Source organism: Anarhichas minor, unplaced genomic scaffold, assembly GCF_050575085.1.
Source record: "Anarhichas minor isolate MPS153535 unplaced genomic scaffold, ASM5057508v1 ptg000045l, whole genome shotgun sequence".
In the NCBI taxonomy this organism is placed as follows: Eukaryota; Metazoa; Chordata; class Actinopteri; order Perciformes; family Anarhichadidae; genus Anarhichas; species Anarhichas minor.
The window spans coordinates 2,912,208-2,935,973 of NW_027466491.1; positions in this window are offsets into that span (position 1 = coordinate 2,912,208).

Sequence of the window (23,766 nt, forward strand, 5' to 3'; positions counted from 1 at the left end):
CACTTCTGTTAATACAGTCTTTGGGTCTAACTAACTTGTCAAATTCATTTTGTACATCATAAAACATTTCCAAAACCCATACTTTCGATATTTTAAATCGTGCAATGTTCACATCAATGTTTGTGAAGTTTCATGCCTTTAAGGACACATCGCTACATTTCTTTCTGCAACTCCACCACAACTGTTGATCGGTAGTACATCCACTTGTATCTTTGCGTCGACTTTGTATGCAATCGTGCCACCACGAAAATTGCCTTCATATTCTGTCTGATTCAACCTTAGGGGGGGAAAAAGGGATGTAGTGAACTCCTGCCAGGTTTTTCATTAGGCCCTAGGCAGTCCATTTCAACTTTGTATTCTCTGTCTAAACATTTACATCTTAGGCATCTCCCTGATGCTCTTATCCAAAGTGAGAGCAATAATTGAGAGAGCTTCATTTCTCAGATGACCAACTTTGCGGCCAGCCAGAGAGCTGAAAGTGCATTGAATAAATATTCCTGTTTCCCTGGAATAACCAGGCAAGTAATAGAATAGATGACAGTGGAATAAGAACCAATCTACAGTACATCTCTGTTTTCCAAAATTGATACACACCAAAAATGGTGGAAAGGTTAAGTGAAAGTGATGTAGAAGAAAAGAAAAGGAACGGAAGAGAAAGAAAAGCACAGAGAGTTAAGCGGGGCAAAGCCACAGTCAACACAACCATGTTGAAATGATCAGATAGACCTCTCAGCAGACATCTTATCAATCAGGGACAGCAGACCGCATGTGTGTGTGTGTGTGTGTGTGTGTGTGTGTGTGTGTGTGTGTGTGTGTGTGTGTGTGTGTGTGTGTGTGTGTGTGTGTGTGTGTGTGTGTGTGTGTGTGTGTGTGTGTGTGTGTGTGTGTGTGTGTGTGTGTGTGTGTGTGTGTTAAAGAGAGAGGCATAACATGTGATGTGATCTGCCAAGAGATGTTTGTCTTAAAGCTGAGCACAAAGAAATGCTAACAAATGCTGTGGCAGAAGTCCGAATTTAGTGTACACAGACTGAGGATTAAAACGCACACAAACACACACATACAAAGATACACAATGAGGAGACACACACACACATGCACATGCAATCACACTGAGAAATTGCTCTCTGTAGGTCTGCAAATTTGATAGAGATCTTGCAGATTCAGGGCACTTAGCCTTGGCAACTGAACAGACAGGGTGATTGCATCTGTGTATATCCACATGTGTGTGTGTGTGTGTGTGTGTGTGTGTGTGTGTGTGTGTGTGTGTGTGTGTGTGTGTGTGTGTGTGTGTGTGTGTGTGTGTGTGTGTGTGTGTGTGTGTGTGTGTGTGTGTCTTGGAGAGAGCAGGAAGAGACAAGAAATGAGAAAAAAACTAAAAAGATGGATGCTCACAATGATCTCACCGCTGAAAGCAGGCAAGAAGCCAAGGACGGGCCATCTCTAAAAAAAAAAGTATGCTGTCTTTTTCACGGCCTCCTTTTACACCTCGTGAAAGTTTCTTTACCTTCTTTCACTAAATTTGCCATCTTCCCTATCCCACCTCTTAAAAAAAACAAACACACATGACTTGAAGGTGAGCGCACACAGACAGAGGTTGTCATGCTCCACATTCTGCCAAATGCTCTCTTACCTCTTTGGGAATCAATCACTCTGACTCAGCAAAAAGAGAGATATTTAATTTATCGCAGTGTGGAGCCACTCTTGGCTGCTCTTTCAACAAGGAGTCCTTTCTTCACAGAGGGGAATATTTAAATAGTGAAAGTCTGAAATGCAATGCATGAAACTCTTTCACCTGAATATTATCATTCAAATAAAGATGTAAAGATTTAAGTCAAAAATGGTTTAAAAAAAAATAACCTGGAAAAAAGTGATTTCCTGCTGTCAGATTTTTGATCCAGTTTGATCCATTGAAAGTTATAATAATAATATCTTGCAAGATAACCCTCAGTATAAGCATACACATTTGACTCTTAAGCGGTGGACCAGTATTGAAGGGTCATCCTTGTGTGTGGTGTGAGGGAATGTCTAATCAGTGACTCATTTGGTCTATAAAATATTTTTTTTAAAGTGATGTCTTTAAATTACTTAATTTACCAAAGCCCAAAATATATAGATTTTACAATCATAGAAGAGTCAGAAAAAAGGAAATACTCTCATTTGAAAAGCTTAAACCAGTGTCTCATCAAAAAAGCACAGGTGTTGCTTATGACCCCCTTAACAACAAACACTTCCTGATAACCCTGGAGCCACAAAAAGAAACCTTTTCACATTAAAAATGTACTGAAATAGGCTTGATGACAAGCTCTGAGCACTCCAACCCTATTTGTGTTCAACTCGAGACCAACAGGAAGTTTTAATATTTCGCTCACGTCTCTACATGTTAATGTGTATTTTTTAATTAGCATAATCTCATAGTGTGGCGGTATTGCCCAGTCATCAAAAACAAATAACATTTTCAATCAACTTCAATCACCTTGAGATGATTTGTCCCAGCATTTGACATGGCAAACTAATTAGATCCTTTTTTTCCCCCTCTCAGCATATTTTGTGTGCGTGTCTGACCATGTCTTACCTGCTGCTGCTGCGCAGATTTATTCTTGCTACACAGCATCTCATCATGGCATCCATACTAAGTAGATGGACTTAATGGAATCACAGATGTTCCTCTGATATGTTGCTCATTATGCAGGCAAGAAGCTGTCACGGAGGGATGGAAGAACATTGTGAGAGGAAGGCTGGGATGGTTTTAAAGTGGACAATGAGGCACACAAATGTCGAATAATTCCACTGAAAATAAAAGTATTGCTCTTTTTGTGCCGAGTTACAAATGTGTGGAGAACCCTGGAGGTCTCCGCTGCAGGATGCCACAGTTTATTCAGGCCCGAGCAGTTGACACAATACAGGACTGTGTTTCGAACCATCTGCAAATCAGGCTGTCTTTATTTTCCAGCGCTCACGTAGATCCTTCGATTCTCCACACGGCTAAATGCACCCTCATGTTCCCCCGAAAAAGAACCCCCGCCCCCCCTCCCCAACACATTGTCTGTCTCTCTCCCTCTCTGGGTTGCTCGTTCCCCTGTATTTCAGAAATTGCAGCCATATGTCTGAGGGGGGGACCCCAGGTTCAAACGCACACCTTGAGAAACAACACTATTATCTACAATTGACTTTAAACTTCAAGTGTATGAAGAGAGGGAGGAATCGTTCTGGGAGAGGGAAGGTGGAAGGAGAGATGGAGAGATTAAAAAGAGAGACAGACGAGGTTAAGAGGGGTGATCTCTCAATGTGTGCATGTATGTGTGTGCGTGCATTTGCCCCCCTGCAGTCGTCCAAATCCTAGAGTTGATTGATTGCCGTCCAAGGATAATCTGTCCCAGACACTTTAAAGAACCCCCCCCCCCCTCTTTCTCCTCTCCGCCTCCCATCCACTTCATGTTCCTCTCTTCTCTGTCTCCCCTTTCTCACCCTTGTCTACCTTCCCTGCCCTTTGCTCCCCTAGTTGCCGTAACCTCCCCTTCCTGTCTGAGCACCCTGAAACCTCTTGCCCTCCCCTTGGTACTTTTCCAACCTCCCTTATGATTTGTTTTCTTCCTTTGGACGGACACCTTTACTGAAGACGAGGAGGAAGTGCGGAAAGCATTGTCCAGATCCCACATTTCACCCTAAATCTTTATGTGGAGCAAAGATTTATGTGACAGTTTGCATGTCCAAAGGAGATGCATCAAACTGTCTTTTTTTAAACTTTCTCTGTCTCCTCTGCTGTCTGAGAAGAAAAATATCACACTCTCTGCATGGTTAGTGTCTTTAATAACCCTTGATTTTCTTCTCCTTGTGCTTAACCCAAACCTATGTCTCAAGAATGTATGACAGGCTGCGTAACAAACCTCTTCCATCTGGCTTTAAGGTACGAAATGAATAAAACATCTGACAGACAGTGAGGCACCTTTACTCCTCCTTTTCTTGTCCTCGTTGTCCTTTTCACCCTCCCACCAATAAAGAAGTAAAGAACACAAGAAAGTACCTTTGGGTGGCACATAAAGTTAAAGTAGCAGCTGAAACTTTGGGGTAAACAACGTAGAGTCTAAAGTCACGCTAGTGACTCTGCGAGGCTGTACTTATGCACAGCATGGTACCATACTAACCATGACAATGTGCACATGCTGATGTTTATTAAAAGCTTTGACCTTTCCAATTTTTGCTATTTTAGTTTTATGTTAGCATGCAAACATTTGTTAACTAGAATTGCACTTGCAGAGCCCATATGTCCGCCAAGGCCAAATGTCCTATCTGGCAATGATAACAAAAGTGAACAATAATGTGTGTATCCGCCCTGTTTTTTTGGATCTGCTCCAAAATGTAATGGGTGCTTCCTTGGCCCATGCTATGCCCTTCAGCCAAGTTACGAGAAAATTGGGTCGCTTGTTTTTCTGTTATCATCATCAAAGTCGGTAGGATTCATCATCTGGGAACCATGAATATCAAATTCTGTGCCAAATCCTCCAGTAAGACGTTAACACATTCCACTGGGTAAGTGAAAACTGTGACCAGCTGGTGGTGCTGGAGCATTAGTGGGATGTATTACCAAATTCATCCAGGTTCATCCTCTGGCGATCATGGCTGTCCATGCAAAATTCCATGGCAATCCATTTAACAGTTGTTAAGCTATTTCAGTCTGGACCAAAGTAGTGGATTGACAGACCGAAATTGCCATCCAAAATAAAAAATAGATGATGGAAGCCGATCCTATGTTTATTTAATTCAAAATGCCACCCTCTCTCTGGAAAAACCCAAATCCACTCTAAACGCATACAGATATGCAAGCACACCTACCACCTGAAGCATAATTTAGTCCAGCACAAAGAAACCAGACAATGGGAACTGTTCAGATTCTGTTCTAATTCAGCCATAATAGAGCTAATAAACACTGTGTTCAAAACCAAAAGCCTCATTCATGGCAAAGGGCCTCAGTACTTACAACGAGGCTAATTGTGAAAATGATGCCCTGTTTCCCTTGAACTCCTCCTGAACCTGCTCACAGCATTCAAATGATGCCCCTGTGTTTGTACTTGACCCCTGCGTAAAAAACAACTTCCCCAGCCACCCTTGGAAAATTGCAGGGTATATGAGCCAAGCTAGCCGTGAGCACACATGGCTATCGGCTGCTGAAGTGTCTGCAAGGAGAGTAAACACATTTTTGCCATTAGCGTGCGACTCTGCCTTTAACAAACGGCTGATCTGTTGTGACACGCTCTTCCTTTCCCCGGTGGAACTGTGACAGGGTGGTTGCAGAGAGAGGCGGCTGTTCGGCTCGGCTCAGCGAGCTTCAGTCTGTTGTCGATGAGATTTGTTAAAGGGGAATTTAAGCTCGTTGATTAACTGTAAGCGTAGGTTTTGTTTGACAGAGCTACAGCCACAAACTCTGAAATAATTATCAGCGGAGTTTTTTTCCCTAAAAAAAGTTTTGTCTCTTAGTTTGGGAGTCTTTATAGTCAAACAGCTGCACTTTTTTGTTTCACATTTACTATCTGATAATACAAATGATGACTTTTGGAGAGCATACATTATGCTGAGCTTGAACTTCTCTGATGTCAGCATGTGTTCCCATTAAAATGTCATTTAAAGATTTGCATGCAAAGTCTTTATTCATTAAATACCTACCAGGTGTGCAGGATGGCTCACATGGAATGCATTGACTGTTAATTTTGCTCCACAATGATAAAAGAAATCCGTAATTTGAAAAAAAAACTAAATGGCAGCTGCGCTTTCAAAATGATTCACACTGAAGCACAAAACAAAAGCACACTGAGGTTCTAAAGTAGACCAACCAGCAGGACTTTTTTATAGGCTGATGTTAAAATCGTTTGACAAAGATTTCCTTAACAGGAATGTTAATGTGCACATGTGCTTTCAATTTGATAGGACATTAACTTGAAATTCAAAAAATACCGATGGAGGCTTCCATCCTCATCCCATATGTCAAGTCTCTCCAAATACACAGTAAACTAATCGTTACTTTAATGCCACAAAGTACTTTCAAGTGTAGGTGTCACTCTTGTCAGATGGAGGATATCTCATGTTGTTATGGACCAGCATTTAGTCTAAAGCAGACAGGCTCAGAAGCTTTGAGGAGGCGGATCGCAAGATAAAGCTTTGTTTTGGCCTCGGCTAGAAAGCCTGCAGTCAGGATACACTGTAAAAACAAGTGCCAGCTCTTATAAGTTATTGAATGTATAAGTGCAAAGCCTTTTGGTCCTCTTTTTGTAAAATGTTTTAGTTTAGGGAACAAAATTTCACCAGCGAAACCTTTTCCATTTTTCTTGAGAAGAGGTAACGTAGTGAAACTTTTTTTTTTTTCTTTTTACCTAAAGCCCCTGAAACTTAAAGCTGCAATAATCAATATTTACGTTAACCACGGAGCAAATAACTACAAGTCTGTCTGGTGTGTAAGCAAGTAATTCCTTGCCAACACGTCCGCCATATAAACTGAAAAGGTGATAATGTGTCAGTGTTGTGCCTTCAAGTGGCCAAGAAGCAGGTTAAAGCAGGTTTAGATGAAATTGCTTTGGAATCAGTTGAAATCATAACTAAATACTAAAAGTATTGTTTTTTACAGTGTAAAATAGTTAACCAGCAATAAGCTTGTTGCCCATCCCAATTGTCTAACACATGACAGAGCTTGGCAGTGAACTCTCCTATTACTCAACAATAACATCCATTAGTGACGATTAACCTGATCCACTTTGTATTGGCTGGCTGCAGCTTTCACATGGCCAAGGAGGGGAAAAAATAAGTCGGAGGCATTAAGGCACTATCACACGCTAATTTAGACACATTTCACTAAATCCTGTCGTTTGGAGTTTAATCTGGGACATTGCTCAGGCTCCTTATGGTGATTTAATCCAGGCTGAAGGTGATGGCCTGTGGCACTAATAACCAGCCACCCAGTGACACGGACCACCACTTTGACAAAATGTCCTTACATTTTTTTTTCTTAAATTCAGACTGAATATCTAGTGAATGAGAGAATTTATTTGATTTTCAATGAAATTTGATTTCTAACACGAGGCTGAGAAGACCACCATCTGAACTGCTCTGAAATCAGATCCATGGGTGGAGGCGTGCGATCAGGATAGTCCCTTTGGGTTAAATAAGGCAACAATGTGGAAATTATTGTTTTCCATCATCCCTAATGTCCTGTGGGGAACGTTTTCTTATAAGTTGGCAGAGAATGGCGGATTCCACGCCTCAGGACTATACAGTACAATCAGGTACATATCAGTAACATGCAGCCTAACCAGCTCCTTTACATATATATATATATATATATATATATATAGATATATATATATATATCCAGACAAAAAAACAAAGCCTTTGTGCTATTTAAACAACCATTCAGCTGTCTTTATTTTTTCTTACATCTCTTCTATTGTTTCATGCCGATCTGTCCTTAATCAGCATTGTGCTCTGAGCGTTGGTTCAACAGCACTTCTCATGATGAAACTATATGCTCGATGGTAAAACCTCAAGCCAGAAACAATAAACATCACAAACACGTGTTTGTTTAATCGCCAGCCGGCGCTGAACATGTGAATGTGATGTTGTAAACCGGTGATACCTAGATGTGAAGAGGCTGATGCATGTAGGAAATGGATTAGTTACAGATATAGTGTAATTCCATCTTTTTTTTCCTTTCACTAATAAAGAGACACAGTCACCAGAAGATAAAAACCTAAAACATTCCCTCAAAGGCATGTGTGAAGGAGTTCTTTCCGACTGTTAAATGGTCACTCCATTCACGTGACTTTGCTGAACTTTGACGCCAGTTTCTCAACCTTTACTCTGTCGATCTGTGGAATACGAGTCCCGTAGGGGGTGTTGTAAAAGCACAGGGAGAGTCACAACGGGAGCATGAACGTCACAGACACTTCATAAAAGTCAAGGACCTCACAGCAGTGTGAGCAGAGACATGTTGTCCATCGCAAGAAACTTCAGCGTCTGGGTTAAAAAATGTAAAGGACGGCTTACACTGTCTAAATGACGAAGCGGTATTTCCTTCATAGGAATGTTATTCGCTTTCTTGCCAAGAAGAATCCAGTTTTTATGCTATGCTAAGCTAATCGAATGCTGACGATAGCTTCATATCTGTAGTGAGAGTGGTATAAATCTTCTCGTCTAACTGTTCCTTTTTTTTATTGCCGTCTATTTTCTCTGTATTCATCCGATTTCAAAGTCATTTGCTATATATTATCTTTAACTCTGTCGAAAAAGCTTTTTGACCTTTCTTTCCACAAGGATCTGATTGTCATCTTAATCTGGACGGCAGCCTGGTGTCGTCTCCGCTCTTATCTCAGTGTACATGTGTGCATGCTTTTTTCGTTTCTTGGGTATTTCAATGCTGTGTTCTCATACAGTTTGTATACGTGCACAAGGACATCTCAGGGTGGATCACCTGCGTAGGTGTCTGCATCCCTATCTACGTGGGCCAGTTCTGACAGAGGCAGCGGGGCACATGTGAGGCGAGATCCTGCCCCCCCCCCCCTACTCTCCCATGCCTGACTGGCAGTGTGGGAATGTGTCATCCGATATCTTACCTGCAGCAGGACCTGTGAGGACAGGGCCGCGTCCTGATCCGATCAAATGCTGATGGGAGGCTAAAGGAGGGATATTTCACAGTGCACTATACTGCGCTGTGTTACGGTGCAGATGTAGGAACTTGGCCTATGTGTCAATTTAAATTCCGTAAAAATGGGAAACAGCTGCCCAGGTGCTGCAACCTGCCTATTCAGCTGCGATGGAAACACGCTCTTGGCTGTACCAGACCTCAACCCGAATGAACTCCACTGGGGTCATTTAAATCAGTGTCGCACACTTTCAATTGAATCACCGCCAAAGTATACTGAAGCTGTTTTTAGCATGTTTGTAATGGCCCAGCACTCCATTAAGACACATAGGTAGGTGATTTCTTTAATTTAGGGATTTCCTTTAGTCCAAATCAGTGATTCACACCACAGTTCTTTCCAATATGTAAGTGTTTGCTTTATGCACAGTTTTATGTAGAGTTTGTCATTAGAGAATGTCAGCCATCCTGTTCAAAATGAGAAACACAAAACTTTCCCATGGTCACCTTAAGAAATAACAGCTTTACAAAAAAACTAAACTAAATTAAAACGGAAAATACTCAATTCATTTTTTTTTTTTTAAATGACTGTTTCAAATCTCCAGCATTGGAGTCTCATTATTTTTATCCGACACACTCATAGTGAGTGATAGTGCCTTCATATCTAAAAGCTGCTGCTCCGCAGGAAATAAATTGAAAAATTTCTGTAGAGCGGAGAGGAACTGCGGAGTCGGATGATAATTCTCTGAGCAACCCCATATAACATGTGATTTCATCCTTTGTTAAGATCTCTAAAAAATATTGATAAAAGCAAATTTCACTTTTGGATAAATGTATATAAAGCAGATAAACAACACATGAGGTGCAACTATTGCAAAGTTCATTTCCAAATCGGATTCTAATGAATTTATCGCCTGATCACTTCACTCCATACCTACGTTATGAGGTATCCATCTGTTGAAGTTGGGTCATTGATTGACCTATGAAGTCAAACATTTTGTCTTATATGTCTTAAAGGAGTAACACTATTTACTTTATTGTTGAATATGGCAAATGTGTGACTTTCACAGGCTCTCCAAACCACAGAGGCCTGGCTTTCTTAAAAACTCATTCAAAATCCATTAAGTCATTCACTTAGTAGAGGGTAGAGGAATAGAAAAGACAAAGACAATCTGTTGTGAGTACAATTCAATGATAGAGAAACTGTGTGTTAAGGGACAGTCTGAGGGAGTTTCATGAGACCAATCTGTATCTACCTATTTCTTTATCCTTAGGTCCCTATGAGGCCTTCAGCACTGCTAATCCCAATAGTTATGTGCTGTTCACGGGAGAGTACAGGAATTAAACAGAATTTAACAGGCGAGTTAGGTCATTTCCCACAAGCACACTGTTTACCTTTTCTAAACCTTATCAGCCATATCGTTGAGATAATGTTTCTTTTACCATCAAGTCTATAAATACGCATGCAGGGTAATTTCCCTTTCTCTCCTCATCTGTCTTTGCTCCCAGTGGAGCTACAAGAAAACAAGTGAATTTGGTTGATGCAAAAGCCTTCTTCTTAGGTTGAAGAAACCTTGTATTATACAGTAGAAACCCCAGCAGATGTTCAGGTGTGTTCATGTCAGAATCTGCCTTGAAGGTTCCTACACAAGAATGTTTCCTTCATTTGCTCTGACAGATTCTGATGAAGTTCCTCCTGTAGAAAATCACCTATATGTATATAAGTCCATGGCCCTTATCTTGATAAATCACGCAGACTTAACAACACAACTGTCAGAGTCAAGAGCTTCAGCCCTGAGTCATTCCTGAAATCCTGCCTATGGCTGACACAATATGAGCAGCTTTTTTCACTGCCGTACACACAACTGCACAAAGCAAGTAGACTTGAACAGTGCTTCTGAAAAAGGCTGATGAATTTCACACCCTGGTCTGTTGACAGTGTCAAATATTGGATGCATGGTTGGAGTTACAGCATGCTTACAGTGACGATGTTAAACTGCTGATGTTTAGTAAATATGTTTACCATTGTCACTTGCATGCTAACTTTTGCTAATCAGCATCACAAAGTACAGCTGATGCCATAAGTATTGGACTAGTTAAACTTGATGATGGCACTATATTGAAAGTTAAGGGGTCACCAAAGTTATGAGAATTCATCCTGAGGGAAACATGAACCAAACTTTACAGCAATACATCCAGTTGTTGTTGAGATAATTCACTCCGAATCACAAATGCCAACCTCATGAGGGCTCAAAAGGAAGATCAGGAATCACTTAAGTCAATATGGAGCATCTTCTGGGAAGCGATATGTTGCTGTGATGATGGAATAGAATATATTTTATCATTTTGTATCTTTTATTTCATGTAATGTAATATTCTAGTAATGGCATGCAGCTAAGAAATGAAGCTTTCACTTCGTGTTCTATTGCAAACTTGAACAACTTCCTCCAGTGTGAGCGAGAGTGACATCCGGTTATAAATGTCCGTCACGGAGGACGGCAAAAAGTTAAGTCTTGAAAAATACCTTTTGTGTTTTTTCACATTTATGATGCAGTTTTATTACATAAGCGTCTATGTAGTCATTTTATCTGTCTTTTCGTGTCATACTAACACTCTTTATTTCACCCTGTGGACCTTCAAAAGAAATGGACTGAAGTCTGTTCAGTTTGTATCAACACTGAACATTGTCGGGGCTTTCTCTCAACAACAGGGGGGGAAAAGCCCTCCAGCTGGGCAGCTTATCAAGACCATGAGTAATCCTTGCAATTTCTGTTTATTATTTTACAAGCAGTTTGAGAAAGATTTTCTGTGACCTGCTATTGTGAGCATTTCTCAGGCTTGTGAAAGTTTACCTCAATTAGAACTCCATTTCAGTGTTAGTACTCTAACTCAAACATCTAGTCGAAAGAGGACCAAACGCTTTGTACTCTCGCCCTCCAATGACTCTTTTGACAGGTCGATAATGTTGACGTTGGAGATTAATCCATTTGGAGTAAATTGACTACGACGGATGTTCTCATGTGTCTATCTGAATGTGTTGAACTCCCATTGGTGATCAGTGAAACAGGCAGGCGAAGAACCATGTCAGCGGATAAAGAAAGGCGGGCATGTCGGTCCATTGAGCCTGTGTATTTACACAAATCATATAACAAGGAGCTGATAACAGAGGGAAAATGGCTGAGGTGTTTTGGATCAGTCATGGCATGATTGTGTATTATGCACCTACAGAGTAGTTATGCTTTATCATTTCGAACATCTACAAAAAGCGCAATGTTCATATCTGTTTCTCCCTGTGTGGCCTGAACTGTTTTATCCCAAAACCAACTGCATATCATCCCATCTATTGTGCCCAGTTGTTTCTACTCAACTATGTTTTCATGTTTGGTTTTTTTTCTGCTCCCAGCTGCACCAAATCCATTTCCTCTGCAGAACAACGGTTTTAAAAAGAACCACACGCGCACAGATGCATGTCAGTGTTTTTTCCAGTTGCCCCGAAACAATGGCTCCATTCTTGGCAAATTTCCCCTCGCACTAAATTCAATTAGACATTGAACTGTTGCATGCCGTACTTTGTGTTCTTGCTTCTCAACCCCCTTTGTTTTTTGTCTTCTCTCCCTCCGTCGCTGCCCTATTCACCAGCAGTTAATGTCATTTGGGTTTAAAGACCGGCCGAGTGATGCGCAGTTTCTCTGGCGTGAGCACACGGTTAGCTATTAGACAGAGGCTATTTGTGAATTTCACAGACATGTGGAGGCTGCCAGTTTTATACGTTGTGATTTGAATCTGGCGAAGCATTTCTTCTAATCTCTTCCGATGTGTTACATCGATGCACTTTGAATGAAATGTGGAAGAGCTGCCAATGGCCCCTCTTGCATCTCAGTTACCATGATTAAAACCACAAATAAATATGACTCAGTGCTTGCAATAGATTTCTGATCTCAAACTAGTTTAGATTTTTAGTGGCCTGGAAGGTATGACATTGATCTAAAACCCCATGAAATGCTTTGACAGTCATATAAAGGTTTACATGCATTGTGGTTTACTGGGTATTCGTGGTTATTATGGTAAGACACATTAAAATGTTGTTTTTCTTAAGAGCAATGTAAAATCAAGTTACAAACTAAACAACCTACTTTTGCTTATGATGATGATACTATGTCTAATGAAGTGAGAGCTATAATTTTCCCACTTGCCAGAGTACGAGTTTAAATTGTTTGTTAAATGAATAGTTAAGCTTAGTTGCCCCATGGTGAGAGAATGTAGTCAGCATCTCCTGGCTCTAGCTCCATATTTAGCATACATGGTATCAATCAAAGACTTGGCAAGAAGAATATTTCCCAAAATCTCTATCTACTATTTCCTTAAGCTTTTACTGCAGTGTAGATATGAGGCAGAAAAAAAGAATGAGAAACAAAGTGAGAGCAGGAGAACAGAGATATAAACTGGAGTAAAAAGAAAGGGAGTGGACAAACACAGGCAAGATATATGAGCCATGTAGGCATGATACCTGACTGTTTGTATAGACGCAAAGAGAGAAAAACAGCATTGAGTTTGTGCCATATCTAGTCATAGTAGGCTATAATGTGTCCATGAGCTTACATCTCTGATATATGGTGCTTTTACTTTCCTCAACATATCTAATGGTCCAAACACGGCTGGATGTGAGATACTGTGTAGATAATTTGCTGTATGGAGATATCAGCCGTATGCAGCCTATGTAAACAATATCTGTCATTCCTTTTGTAAATCAAGAGCGAGGGGAACAGGGGGCATGGGGCTTCGTATAGAGAGGAGGGTGAAGATCTGAGAAAGTGAAAAAAGATGAAGAGGGGGGAGGGCGGGATATTTAAGAGCATGAGGAAATAACGTTGGTCCCTCAGAGCTCCTAAATAATCTCTACCAGGACAGGAAGTTGGTCCATCAATCACCACAATGACAGTGCTTTCTCTCTCTCTCTCTCCTCCTCGGGCACTGAACCCAACTGACGCACCGGTGCAGCTGCTCAAAAGTGGCCTGCCTCCCATTTTCATTCCGATCCGTGTATGAACACACACACACACACATGTTTTGCAAATGCACACACACAGCTGGGATTTAGTCAACAATGTAATTACAGGACTGCAGTCAGCCTCCAAACCAGCTACACCACTGAGACACTGATTGATGTGAAGGAGAAAGGCTGATGGCCAAGACAGGATACAGAACAGCAAACTTCAGCCATATGCCTCTCATGTGTGTGTGTGTGTGTGTGCGGGTGGGAGACCGCTAAAAATGATGTATGACATACAAGATATGTGTATTTCTTAAACGAATAGTTCGACATTTTTAGACACACTTATTTTCTTTCTTGTTGATACGACCTTTGACTATGCTATACACGATATGAAGCCGGAACCAGGACACAGCTAGCTTAGCTTAGCATAAAGATTGGAAATGGGGAAATTGCTATACCCTCTGTTGAAAGTCGAGTAGTAGAAAGTAGGTGTGTTCAGAGTCGACAGAACGCAAGAATTTAATCTCAATGGAAGGACGCGAGACGGCTGAGCTGCCACACAAATGCACGCAAAGGCACGCTAGCTAGCTAACAGCTTACGTCTGTTAAGTTAGTAAATTGGCTGTTTGGGAGAAATTTAGTTCAGCAGTGAAATTCGTGCAAATGACACAATGTGGAAATTTGCTTTGCTTTTTGTCTGAACATAAAAAGGTTTTTTTGGTCCAGATATAACTTCCTGGAGTGTTGCTGTCACCTTGAGGTGACCACTGCTCCTGGCCAAGAAATAACTAGCACATAACTGCCCATAAAACCACAACTTGTCGTCTTTACATTAGTTTGTGTACAGATTAAACAAACAATATACAATGTGTTAATTATAACTATTTAAATGATAGCCAGGCTAGCTCTTTCCCTCTGTTAAGTTAGCTAAACTAAGCTAAGAAAATAATTTCTTGGCTCCAGCTTCAGATTTTCTGCAAAAGAAATTAAGTGTATTTTCCAAAATGTTTAACCATTCCTTCAACTGAACATTGAAACCGTGTAGAAGGTCTAAACAATTTAGTGTAAATAACATAATCCTATGAGTTTCCATCAAAACTCTCTTTCTCTCACTCACACACAAACAGTGGAGGGATGCCATTAAAAATAATGAGCTTTCCTTCACCTCCCTGCTTTGCAGCCAGTCAACAGATTCTTCCACTCTGGCACAGAGTGCTCACTGTACCCAGGCAGAGGTTTAACAGTTTTTTCCCCCCTTAACTTTTACAGTGTGAGAATATTCGCAATTGTGGCGAGTAACCCATTTATGGCTCATGTGCAAGTAGTTTACCGCGATTGGTGTTGTGCTTGAGTATGTTAAAAGTTGGGTTGTCCGTTGGGTCACAAACAGGGTAGGAAATTAGGTTTTTCCACCAGCTGGACACAGTGAGTGGTCCCATCCAGCAGCCTCTTTTTTATATTTTAGCAGCCAGATGTTTTATAGCTTTTTATTCATTTCGTTACAGAAAAGTGTTTTGGGTCGGTGCTTCTTTCGGGTCCAGACACAGAATTTGCGAGCGTTTCGTTTCCAGTTATAACATTTTTCACCCAGGTTGCAGCATCCATTGTGTCACATTACTTGTAAGTCCAAAATTGGAGGTATCCTTAAAACGTTAATTGTGCTAAAGCGCATGTTATGTTTCCTTGATCCTGACCTTTGCAGGGAATGCTGACTGAGCATGCAATGAGCAATTTAGATGACTTTGTGTCAACATGACATCATGGGGATGTCTCATCCAACTTTCACGCAATGTATTTTTTGTCCAATGGATCCAACTGCTCTACATAAACAGGACCCAGTGATGCTCCCAAAGCACTGCAGCATTACGTTTCCCATTAATCAATCTCATTTGACACAGTCATTTTATTTATTTATTTCCGCTTGTCAATAGCTCAGCTGCAGCTATCAGGTCAGTGTATTTTCCACATGCAGGCCTCTCACATGTGGGACACTGACTGGAGTACACTAAATGGTTGACAGAGCAGCCGCTGGGCAGCACAGAGGTCTAGTGGTCATACTGTTCAATAACACTGCCCCATGATGAAAAGAGTATGAGCTTTACTTGTGTTCTTGTTACATACATTCTTCCATGAAAGTAAGGTATGAGTTACAATTTGGTGCACTGCAACAGCTGGTTTTGACTTTTCCCATCCTAAAATTGCACCCTTGTTTTGGCTTTGATCCTCACAATCACAGCAGCAGAATCCAATTCAAGAGCCTTTGTGCACCTACACAGAGAAGTGCATCAGTTAAATAAATCCTTTAAATAAATGTCTGCAATGTAACTTTGGGAGCTCTAAAGAAAACACTGGAAATCCTAAAGACTAAACAGAGGGTATTCACATTAATGCGGCAGCTTAGAGGTAAAGAGGCACATACTGTAAAAGACAAGTTCGAAACAGCGGGGGGCGGGGGGGGGGATTTGTTTTCTTTTACTGAGATTAGTCAAAATGTATTTTGACATTGTAACAGCAGCATTGCTTATGCTTCCATCCAACCACTCTTGACTGTGCTCAGCCACCTTGTGTGTACACAGGCTGTCACGTCTGGACAATACTCCTGCAGATTGACAGTGGCCCAGGAAAAAAAAACACACTTGCTTTCTGCTTTCTCTTTCGCAAGCACAGACAAGCTCTAAAACATACACACAGTCAAATGTATTTTCAAAAATTCCCACACGCACGGTCACGTATCAGCGACTGCTAGAGTGAAAACAAGGCAAACCACTTGCTCAAGAACTAGCTGGAGAACAGACAGCTCAGGCAGGTCAAAGGTGGCTGGAATGCTTATATGTATAATCATGAACGAGGGACTGTGTGTGTGTGTGTGTGTGTGTGTGTGTGTGTGTGTGTGTGTGTGTGTGTGTGTGTGTGTGTGTGTGTGTGTGTGTGTGTGTGTGTGTGTGTGTGTGTGTGTGTGTGTGTGTGTGATTTGAAGCAAATTTTGCTCATCATTTATTCTTATTGGTGCACAGAAGTATGTGACATCAGCTTTTTACCACTGAGCCTCGTCCACTTCAAACCAGTGAGAAGAGCTCATAGAAAAACGATAATTGTTCAAACCTTGGCAGAAAGCTTAGTATTCATGTACCGTATTTTCCGCACTATAAGGCGCACTTAAAAGCCTTTAATTTTCTTAAAAAACGACAGTGCGCCTTGTAATCCGGAGCGCCTTATATATGGATCAATTGGTTAATTGGTTGATCCATACTGGTTGTACACGGCGCTCTGTCAAAATGTTTCAGTACGACTGGTAAACTACAAAGCCGCACCGCGGTAAACACCGGTACTGTGCTTACTCCGAGTCCAACACCACTTGTGTGTATAAAGACCCCAAAATGGCACCTTTCAAGAGACACGCTTACGACGCTATTCTATTCTATGCGCCTTATAATCCGGTGCGCCCTATATATAAAAACAGTTCTAAAATAGGCCATTCATTGAAGGTGCGCCTTATAATCCGGTGCGCTTTATAGTGCGGAAAATACGGTAGGTCCCCATATCTCCTGGTATGAAGCTGATGCAGAAAATATGTTTGAAGGCCTTTAAAGGGCTGCAAAAAAAAAAAAAGAATAACTTGGCCAGAGAGAGCTATACTGCTCTGTGTCTTTCATAACCCCCGGCCTCCTCCTCCGTCTCTCTTTGCGAGGACAAATACATCACTGTACGTCCATGATAAATGTCTTTCATAACCCTCGACTTCCTTCTCATTCCTTTGCTCTGCCTTTCAACTAAGCGAGATGAGTAGTGAAGTTGTCATCTTTGCCTCTGAAGTGGGTCAACATTTATCTACAGCCGGCTGGAACGGGATTCAGCCCGAGGATGGGCAAAAGTCACTCGTACGTTTCCTACTGCGTAGAGGAATCATGGCAGAGCAAGAGAAAGTCCTGTTCTCGCTACCTGTAATCGGAACAATTCTGCTTTCAAGCTGTAACTGCACTGGGCCTTAGCCAAACAAGCACAGCACAATCTATTTTACTCTATGTGCAGAGCACAGAATCACAAAAGTGTGCCAGTAATAATGGAACATTCGCATTAGTAGGGAGGAGATTAATTTAATAATTAGTTCCTCTACTATTCAAAAGAGAAGGACGCTGTCCATGTGTTTTATGTGTTAATGTTTTATTTTATCTAAAACAGTCATTGATTCTTGGTTCATATAGTTTCTAATCTAGCTGCACTTGTTTTAGATAACTATCATCAAAGAAAACTCCTCACATGAAAATGATGTAAGCAGTTGGCCAAATGTTTCACTTGTTAGATGACATATCTTGATTTGACTGACATGGGGAACCATGCAGCACACAACTCCTATGAAGTCTCATTTGATGTCAACGTGCAAGAAACTTTATAAAACGGCAAGATCACTATGGCTTTATGAGTGTAAGAAACATGAAGAAGATCTATCAAGATTACGTGTGACTCCCATGGCAAGAAACGCTTAATATTCCGTCATGAAGTGTCACTACAAGTATTGCAATTACCCACTCTCCTTTCTGGTGGATTGTGTGTCATTTTGTAACAAAACTCCCCAAACGGTGAAGAAACTCATTACTGCTAAATGTGTCTCCTTGGCAGACAGTTTAGCTTACAGGCAGGCACTTTATCAAACAGCGCTATGGGTTGAAGACAGGCTGCATGTCAGAACCCACCTCCAAATAAAACATCCGTTTAGTCGCTTTGCACATTGCTTACAGTAACGAGTATTAAAGAAATAGCCCGGAGGCGTATCCAATGTGGGTTCATCATGAGGATTTATATGCTGCTGTCTTTAAACATTCTCATCAAAATTGCATAAATTAGTCACAGGAGGCCAAGCTGGCTCGATTTGCAATACAGATCGGATGTTGCCCCTCAGCACCATAATTACACCAGAGTTTTATGCTTCATTATATTTTATATTGGTTCTGAAATGCCTCTCCTGCTGGTGCACAGCTTCTTCTTTTTTTTTGTATGTTCGTGAGAGTGGATCATATGCGCAGGATGGATTTAGTCCCAGATTAGCAGTGTGATATACTCCTTATAGCATCATTATCCTTTTAGTCATGTGGTGCAGGTGCTGTTTTCTCTCATCTTAGGAACTCAATATCATGACGACATTTTTTGGAAAACATTCACACGTTTACAAATGAGAGGGCATAACTTAGAACAGTGATTCTTAACCATGGGGCCGCGAACGCCACCTAGAGGGCCGCAAAAAACTTTCAGTTTTGCACCTGTGGGCCGCGGGACCGCATAGGTTATCAATTGAAGACACCAGAGATATTACTGTTCTCCATGAGACGCTCAGTTACAATATAGCTTCCCACCACCTGGTGGCGGTAATGCGTCAGTCACTTATTTAACAAGCTACAATAAGCAGAAGAAGACACTCAGCTAGCCACTAGCCCAGGCATGGGCAAACTACGGCCGTTGGGTTTTTTAATCCAGCCCGTCAAATATTGGTACAAAATTGTCCAAACTATAATAAAGACTAGAGCTGGGCAGTATACCGGTTTTAATTTCCCGTATGATATGAATACATCACATACCATTATACCAGTGAATAGCCAAAACAACTGCTGTGTGATTTCAAAAGGCAGCTAAATGTATTCTTTGCTGCTAACACACAGCGGTCAGCGCTAGTTGTCTTATATGTATTGAGAGGGAACCCTAGTCATGGTCATAACTTTATAACACAACAATTAACAACCCACCACTAATGCTCTTTAACAGAGAAAAACACAACAGCACACAACAGTCTGTGACACAAACAATTTGTAACACTAATAATTGTACATTTATAAAATTTCACTGCCGAACTGCATGCTGGGTATGTTTGTAAGGTTTGTACTTTAAGTACTAGCGTTTTCTGAAGCTACTAGCTCCATGGTAACATCCGCTAGCACATTGTTGGTTCTGTAATGTGTCTTTTTCCGTCGAAATGCTGCAAGATCCGACTTGCAGCGGTTATGGCGACTTTGGACAGTGTGTGTTTGGGCTCCTTTTGTGAAAAATCCATAAGAAATGAAAGAAAATCGATGATTTCTTTGCAAAGATGAGGGTTTTGGGCATGCTGGGATACCAAACATGGCCATGTTTTGTGACGTGGTTTGCGCAAGCAAGCCGTAGGAACGAACGGAATGGGAGGGGATCGAGGACGCCGGCGTCCTCGTGGAGTTGAACAGGCAAAACCCTTGTCAAATAAATGAGATGATACAATGTGATGATCACAAAGACATTTATAATGTGATGTAAACATTACACGATTTAACCACTAGAGGGCAGCAGTGTTAAATAATTTAATGAATCATAAACATTACACGATTTAACCACTAGAGGGCAGCAGTGTTAAATCATTTAATGAGTAATAAACATTACACGATTTAACCACGAGAGGGCAGCAGTGTTAAATCATTTAATGAATCATAAACATTACATGATTTAACCACTAGAGGGCAGCAGTGTTAAATCATTTAATGAATCATAAACATTACATGATTTAACCACTAGAGGGCAGCAGTGTTAAATCATTTAATGAATCATAAACATTACACGATTTAACCACTAGAGGGCAGCAGTGTTAAATAATTTAATGAATCATAAACATTACACGATTTAACCACTAGAGGGCAGCAGTGTTAAATAATTTAATGAGTAATAAACATTACACGATTTAACCACGAGAGGGCAGCAGTGTTAAATCATTTAATGAATCATAAACATTACATGATTTAACCACTAGAGGGCAGCAGAGTTAAATAATTTAATGAATCATAAACATTACATGATTTAACCACTAGAGGGCAGCAGTGTTAAATCATTTAATGAATCATAAACATTACACGATTTAACCACTAGAGGGCAGCAGTGTTAAATCATTTAATGAATCATAAACATTACACGATTTAACCACTAGAGGGCAGCAGTGTTAAATCATTTAATGAATCATAAACATTACACGATTTAACCACTAGAGGGCAGCAGTGTTAAATAATTTAATGAGTAATAAACATTACACGATTTAACCACTAGAGGGCAGCAGTGTTAAATCATTTAATGAATCATAAACATTACACGATTTAACCACTAGAGGGCAGCAGTGTTAAATCATTGAATGAGTCATAAACATTACACGATTTAACCACTAGAGGGCAGCAGTGTTAAATCATTTAATGAATCATAAACATTACATCATTTAACCACTAGAGGGCAGCAGTGTTAAATCATTTAATGAATCATAAACATTACACGATTTAACCACTAGAGGGCAGCAGTGTTAAATAATTTAATGAATCATAAACATTACACGATTTAACCACTAGAGGGCAGCAGTGTTAAATCATTTAATGAGTAATAAACATTACACGATTTAACCACGAGAGGGCAGCAGTGTTAAATCATTTAATGAATCATAAACATTACATGATTTAACCACTAGAGGGCAGCAGAGTTAAATAATTTAATGAATCATAAACATTACATGATTTAACCACTAGAGGGCAGCAGTGTTAAATCATTTAATGAATCATAAACATTACACGATTTTACCACTAGAGGGCAGCAGTGTTAAATCATTTAATGAGTAATAAACATTACACGATTTAACCACTAGAGGGCAGCAGTGTTAAATCATTTAATGAATCATAAACATTACACGATTTAACCACTAGAGGGCAGCAGTGTTAAATCATTTAATGAGTCATAAACATTACACGATTTAACCACTAGAGGGCAGCAGTGTTAAATCATTTAATGAATCATGAACATTACACGATTTAACCACTAGAGGGCAGCAGTGTTAAATCATTTAATGAATCATAAACATTACACGATTTAACCACTAGAGGGCAGCAGTGTTAAATCATTTAATGAATCATTAACATTACACGATTTAACCACTAGAGGGCAGCAGTGTTAAATAATTTAATGAATCATGAACATTACATGATTTAACCACTAGAGGGCAGCAGTGTTAAATCATTTAATGAATCATGAACATTACATGATTTAACCACTAGAGGGCAGCAGTGTTAAATCATTTAATTAATCATGAACATTACACGATTTAACCACTAGAGGGCAGCAGTGTTACATCATTTAATGAGTAATGAACATTACACGATTTAACCACTAGAGGGCAGCAGTGTTAAATCATTTAATGAGTAATAAACATTACACGATTTAACCACTACACTGTAGTGGTAGAAAAAATGAAGACGATAGTGGTGCCATACCCCCCCCCCCCCCCCCCCCCCAAAAAAAAGTCTAAATGTGTGCGCAAGTACAATCCTGACTTTCTTAACACTTTCAGTGTGTGGAATGTGGGCTAATGCTATCAAACGAAGCACTGAAGCCTTCAAAAATAAAGCGACACCCAGCGACGAAACATCCAACGCTCGTGGGAAAGCCTGTTGGGCTTCTTGTTGTGTATGCAGGTTTACATACACATGATAAATAAATGTCTTTGTGATCATCACATTGTATCATCACATTTATTTGACAAGGGTTTTGCCTGTTCAACTCTGCGAGGACGCCGGCGTCCTCGATCCCCTCCCCTTCCGTTCCGTTCCTCCGGCTTGTTTGCGCAAACTACGTCACAAAACATGGCCGTGTTTGGTATCCCAGCATGCCCAAAACCCTCATCTTTGCAAAGAAATCATCGATTTTCTTTCATTTCTTATGGATTTTTCACAAAAGGAGCCCAAACACACACTGTCCAAAGTCGCCATAACCGCTGCAAGTCGGATCTTGCAGCATTTCGACGGAAAAAGACACATTACAGACCCAACAATGTGCTAGCGGATGTTACCATGGAGCTAGTAGCTTCAGAAAACGCTAGTACTTAAAGTACAAACCTTATCTTCCTCTTCTATAAGCCGTCAACCAACGTATAACTGTGCGTAACTGAGCTACCCTCATACTCGATCGTGCGCTCCGTCGCAGCCATTACGCACAGTAAGTCCGCTACATACATACCACCTCTTTGACCATATATATATTGTTTTGCAATTTGCAAAGGCTAAAAATAAAAGGAAAATATTATAATATCAAAATATAAAGGGAGAAACACCTTTAGTGTGTCAGAATATCATTTGGTTACCATGTGTCCATTTGGGTCTCCAAATATCCTTTTAGAGCTCCGCCTGGATCTCTTCATGGAAGAAACACTGTAGAATCGTCATACTTTGTCCAATCTTCTTCAAATTTGAGGCAGTTGTTCACTGATAGTGTAGTTACAGCCCTATACTGTCATTTACCTGTACAGATACAGCCACAGGCAGTTATTTATACTGAAAGATACTTTTTTATTTTATGCGGACAAAAATCTTCAATTTTTACTGACTCCAAAGGCCCACTGCTCTGTTTCTATATGACCTACAGGTTTTCTGACACTTTTGATGCATATAGTCACAGTGGTTCAGAAGCTACAGCCATTTTAATTTGGGTATGTCATTTTAGGTGGTTTTGCTCCAAAATAGGGGTGGAGTTGAACAGGTAACAATATAGTTATTGAATACAAATCAAACCAAGAGTGAGATCAATTAGTTAAACTAATAGTGTTAATATTTGAATGGGCCCCGGGACACTTTGTACTTGAAAAGTTGGGCCCCGAGGTCAAAAAGGTTAAGAACCCCTGACTTAGAAGACTGTGAGCACCTATGTTATTTGAGAAACTATGATTGTATGTTGTCTCCATCTAGTGGTGGTTAGTGGGAAGTACAATAACCAAAACAAAGCGCAAATGTGAAGTGTCGCAATTCTGTAATAACAACTACTTCCTCTTGTTGGTATGCATCGAGTTAAGTATACTGAAAGCACGCACTACAACTACTGCATTATAGCCTTCAGGTAGGACTTCATTGCTGCAGGATTGTTGCATCAGACTGACTGCATTCGCTGCATTTAATATATATTTTTTTAAATGCAACAGTGATTGGCTGCACCTGATCCTTCTCTCAATAACAGAAGGATATAGGATAGTAATTATGTTTACTTATTTAGCACATAAATATATTGTGTTATCCTGGAAGACATGACCAATTATCACAAATAACATTGGAATAAAATGTGTAAAACCGTTTAGCTGTGAGGAATTGCAGATGAATCCAAATGTGGAGGCGATACAAGTAAA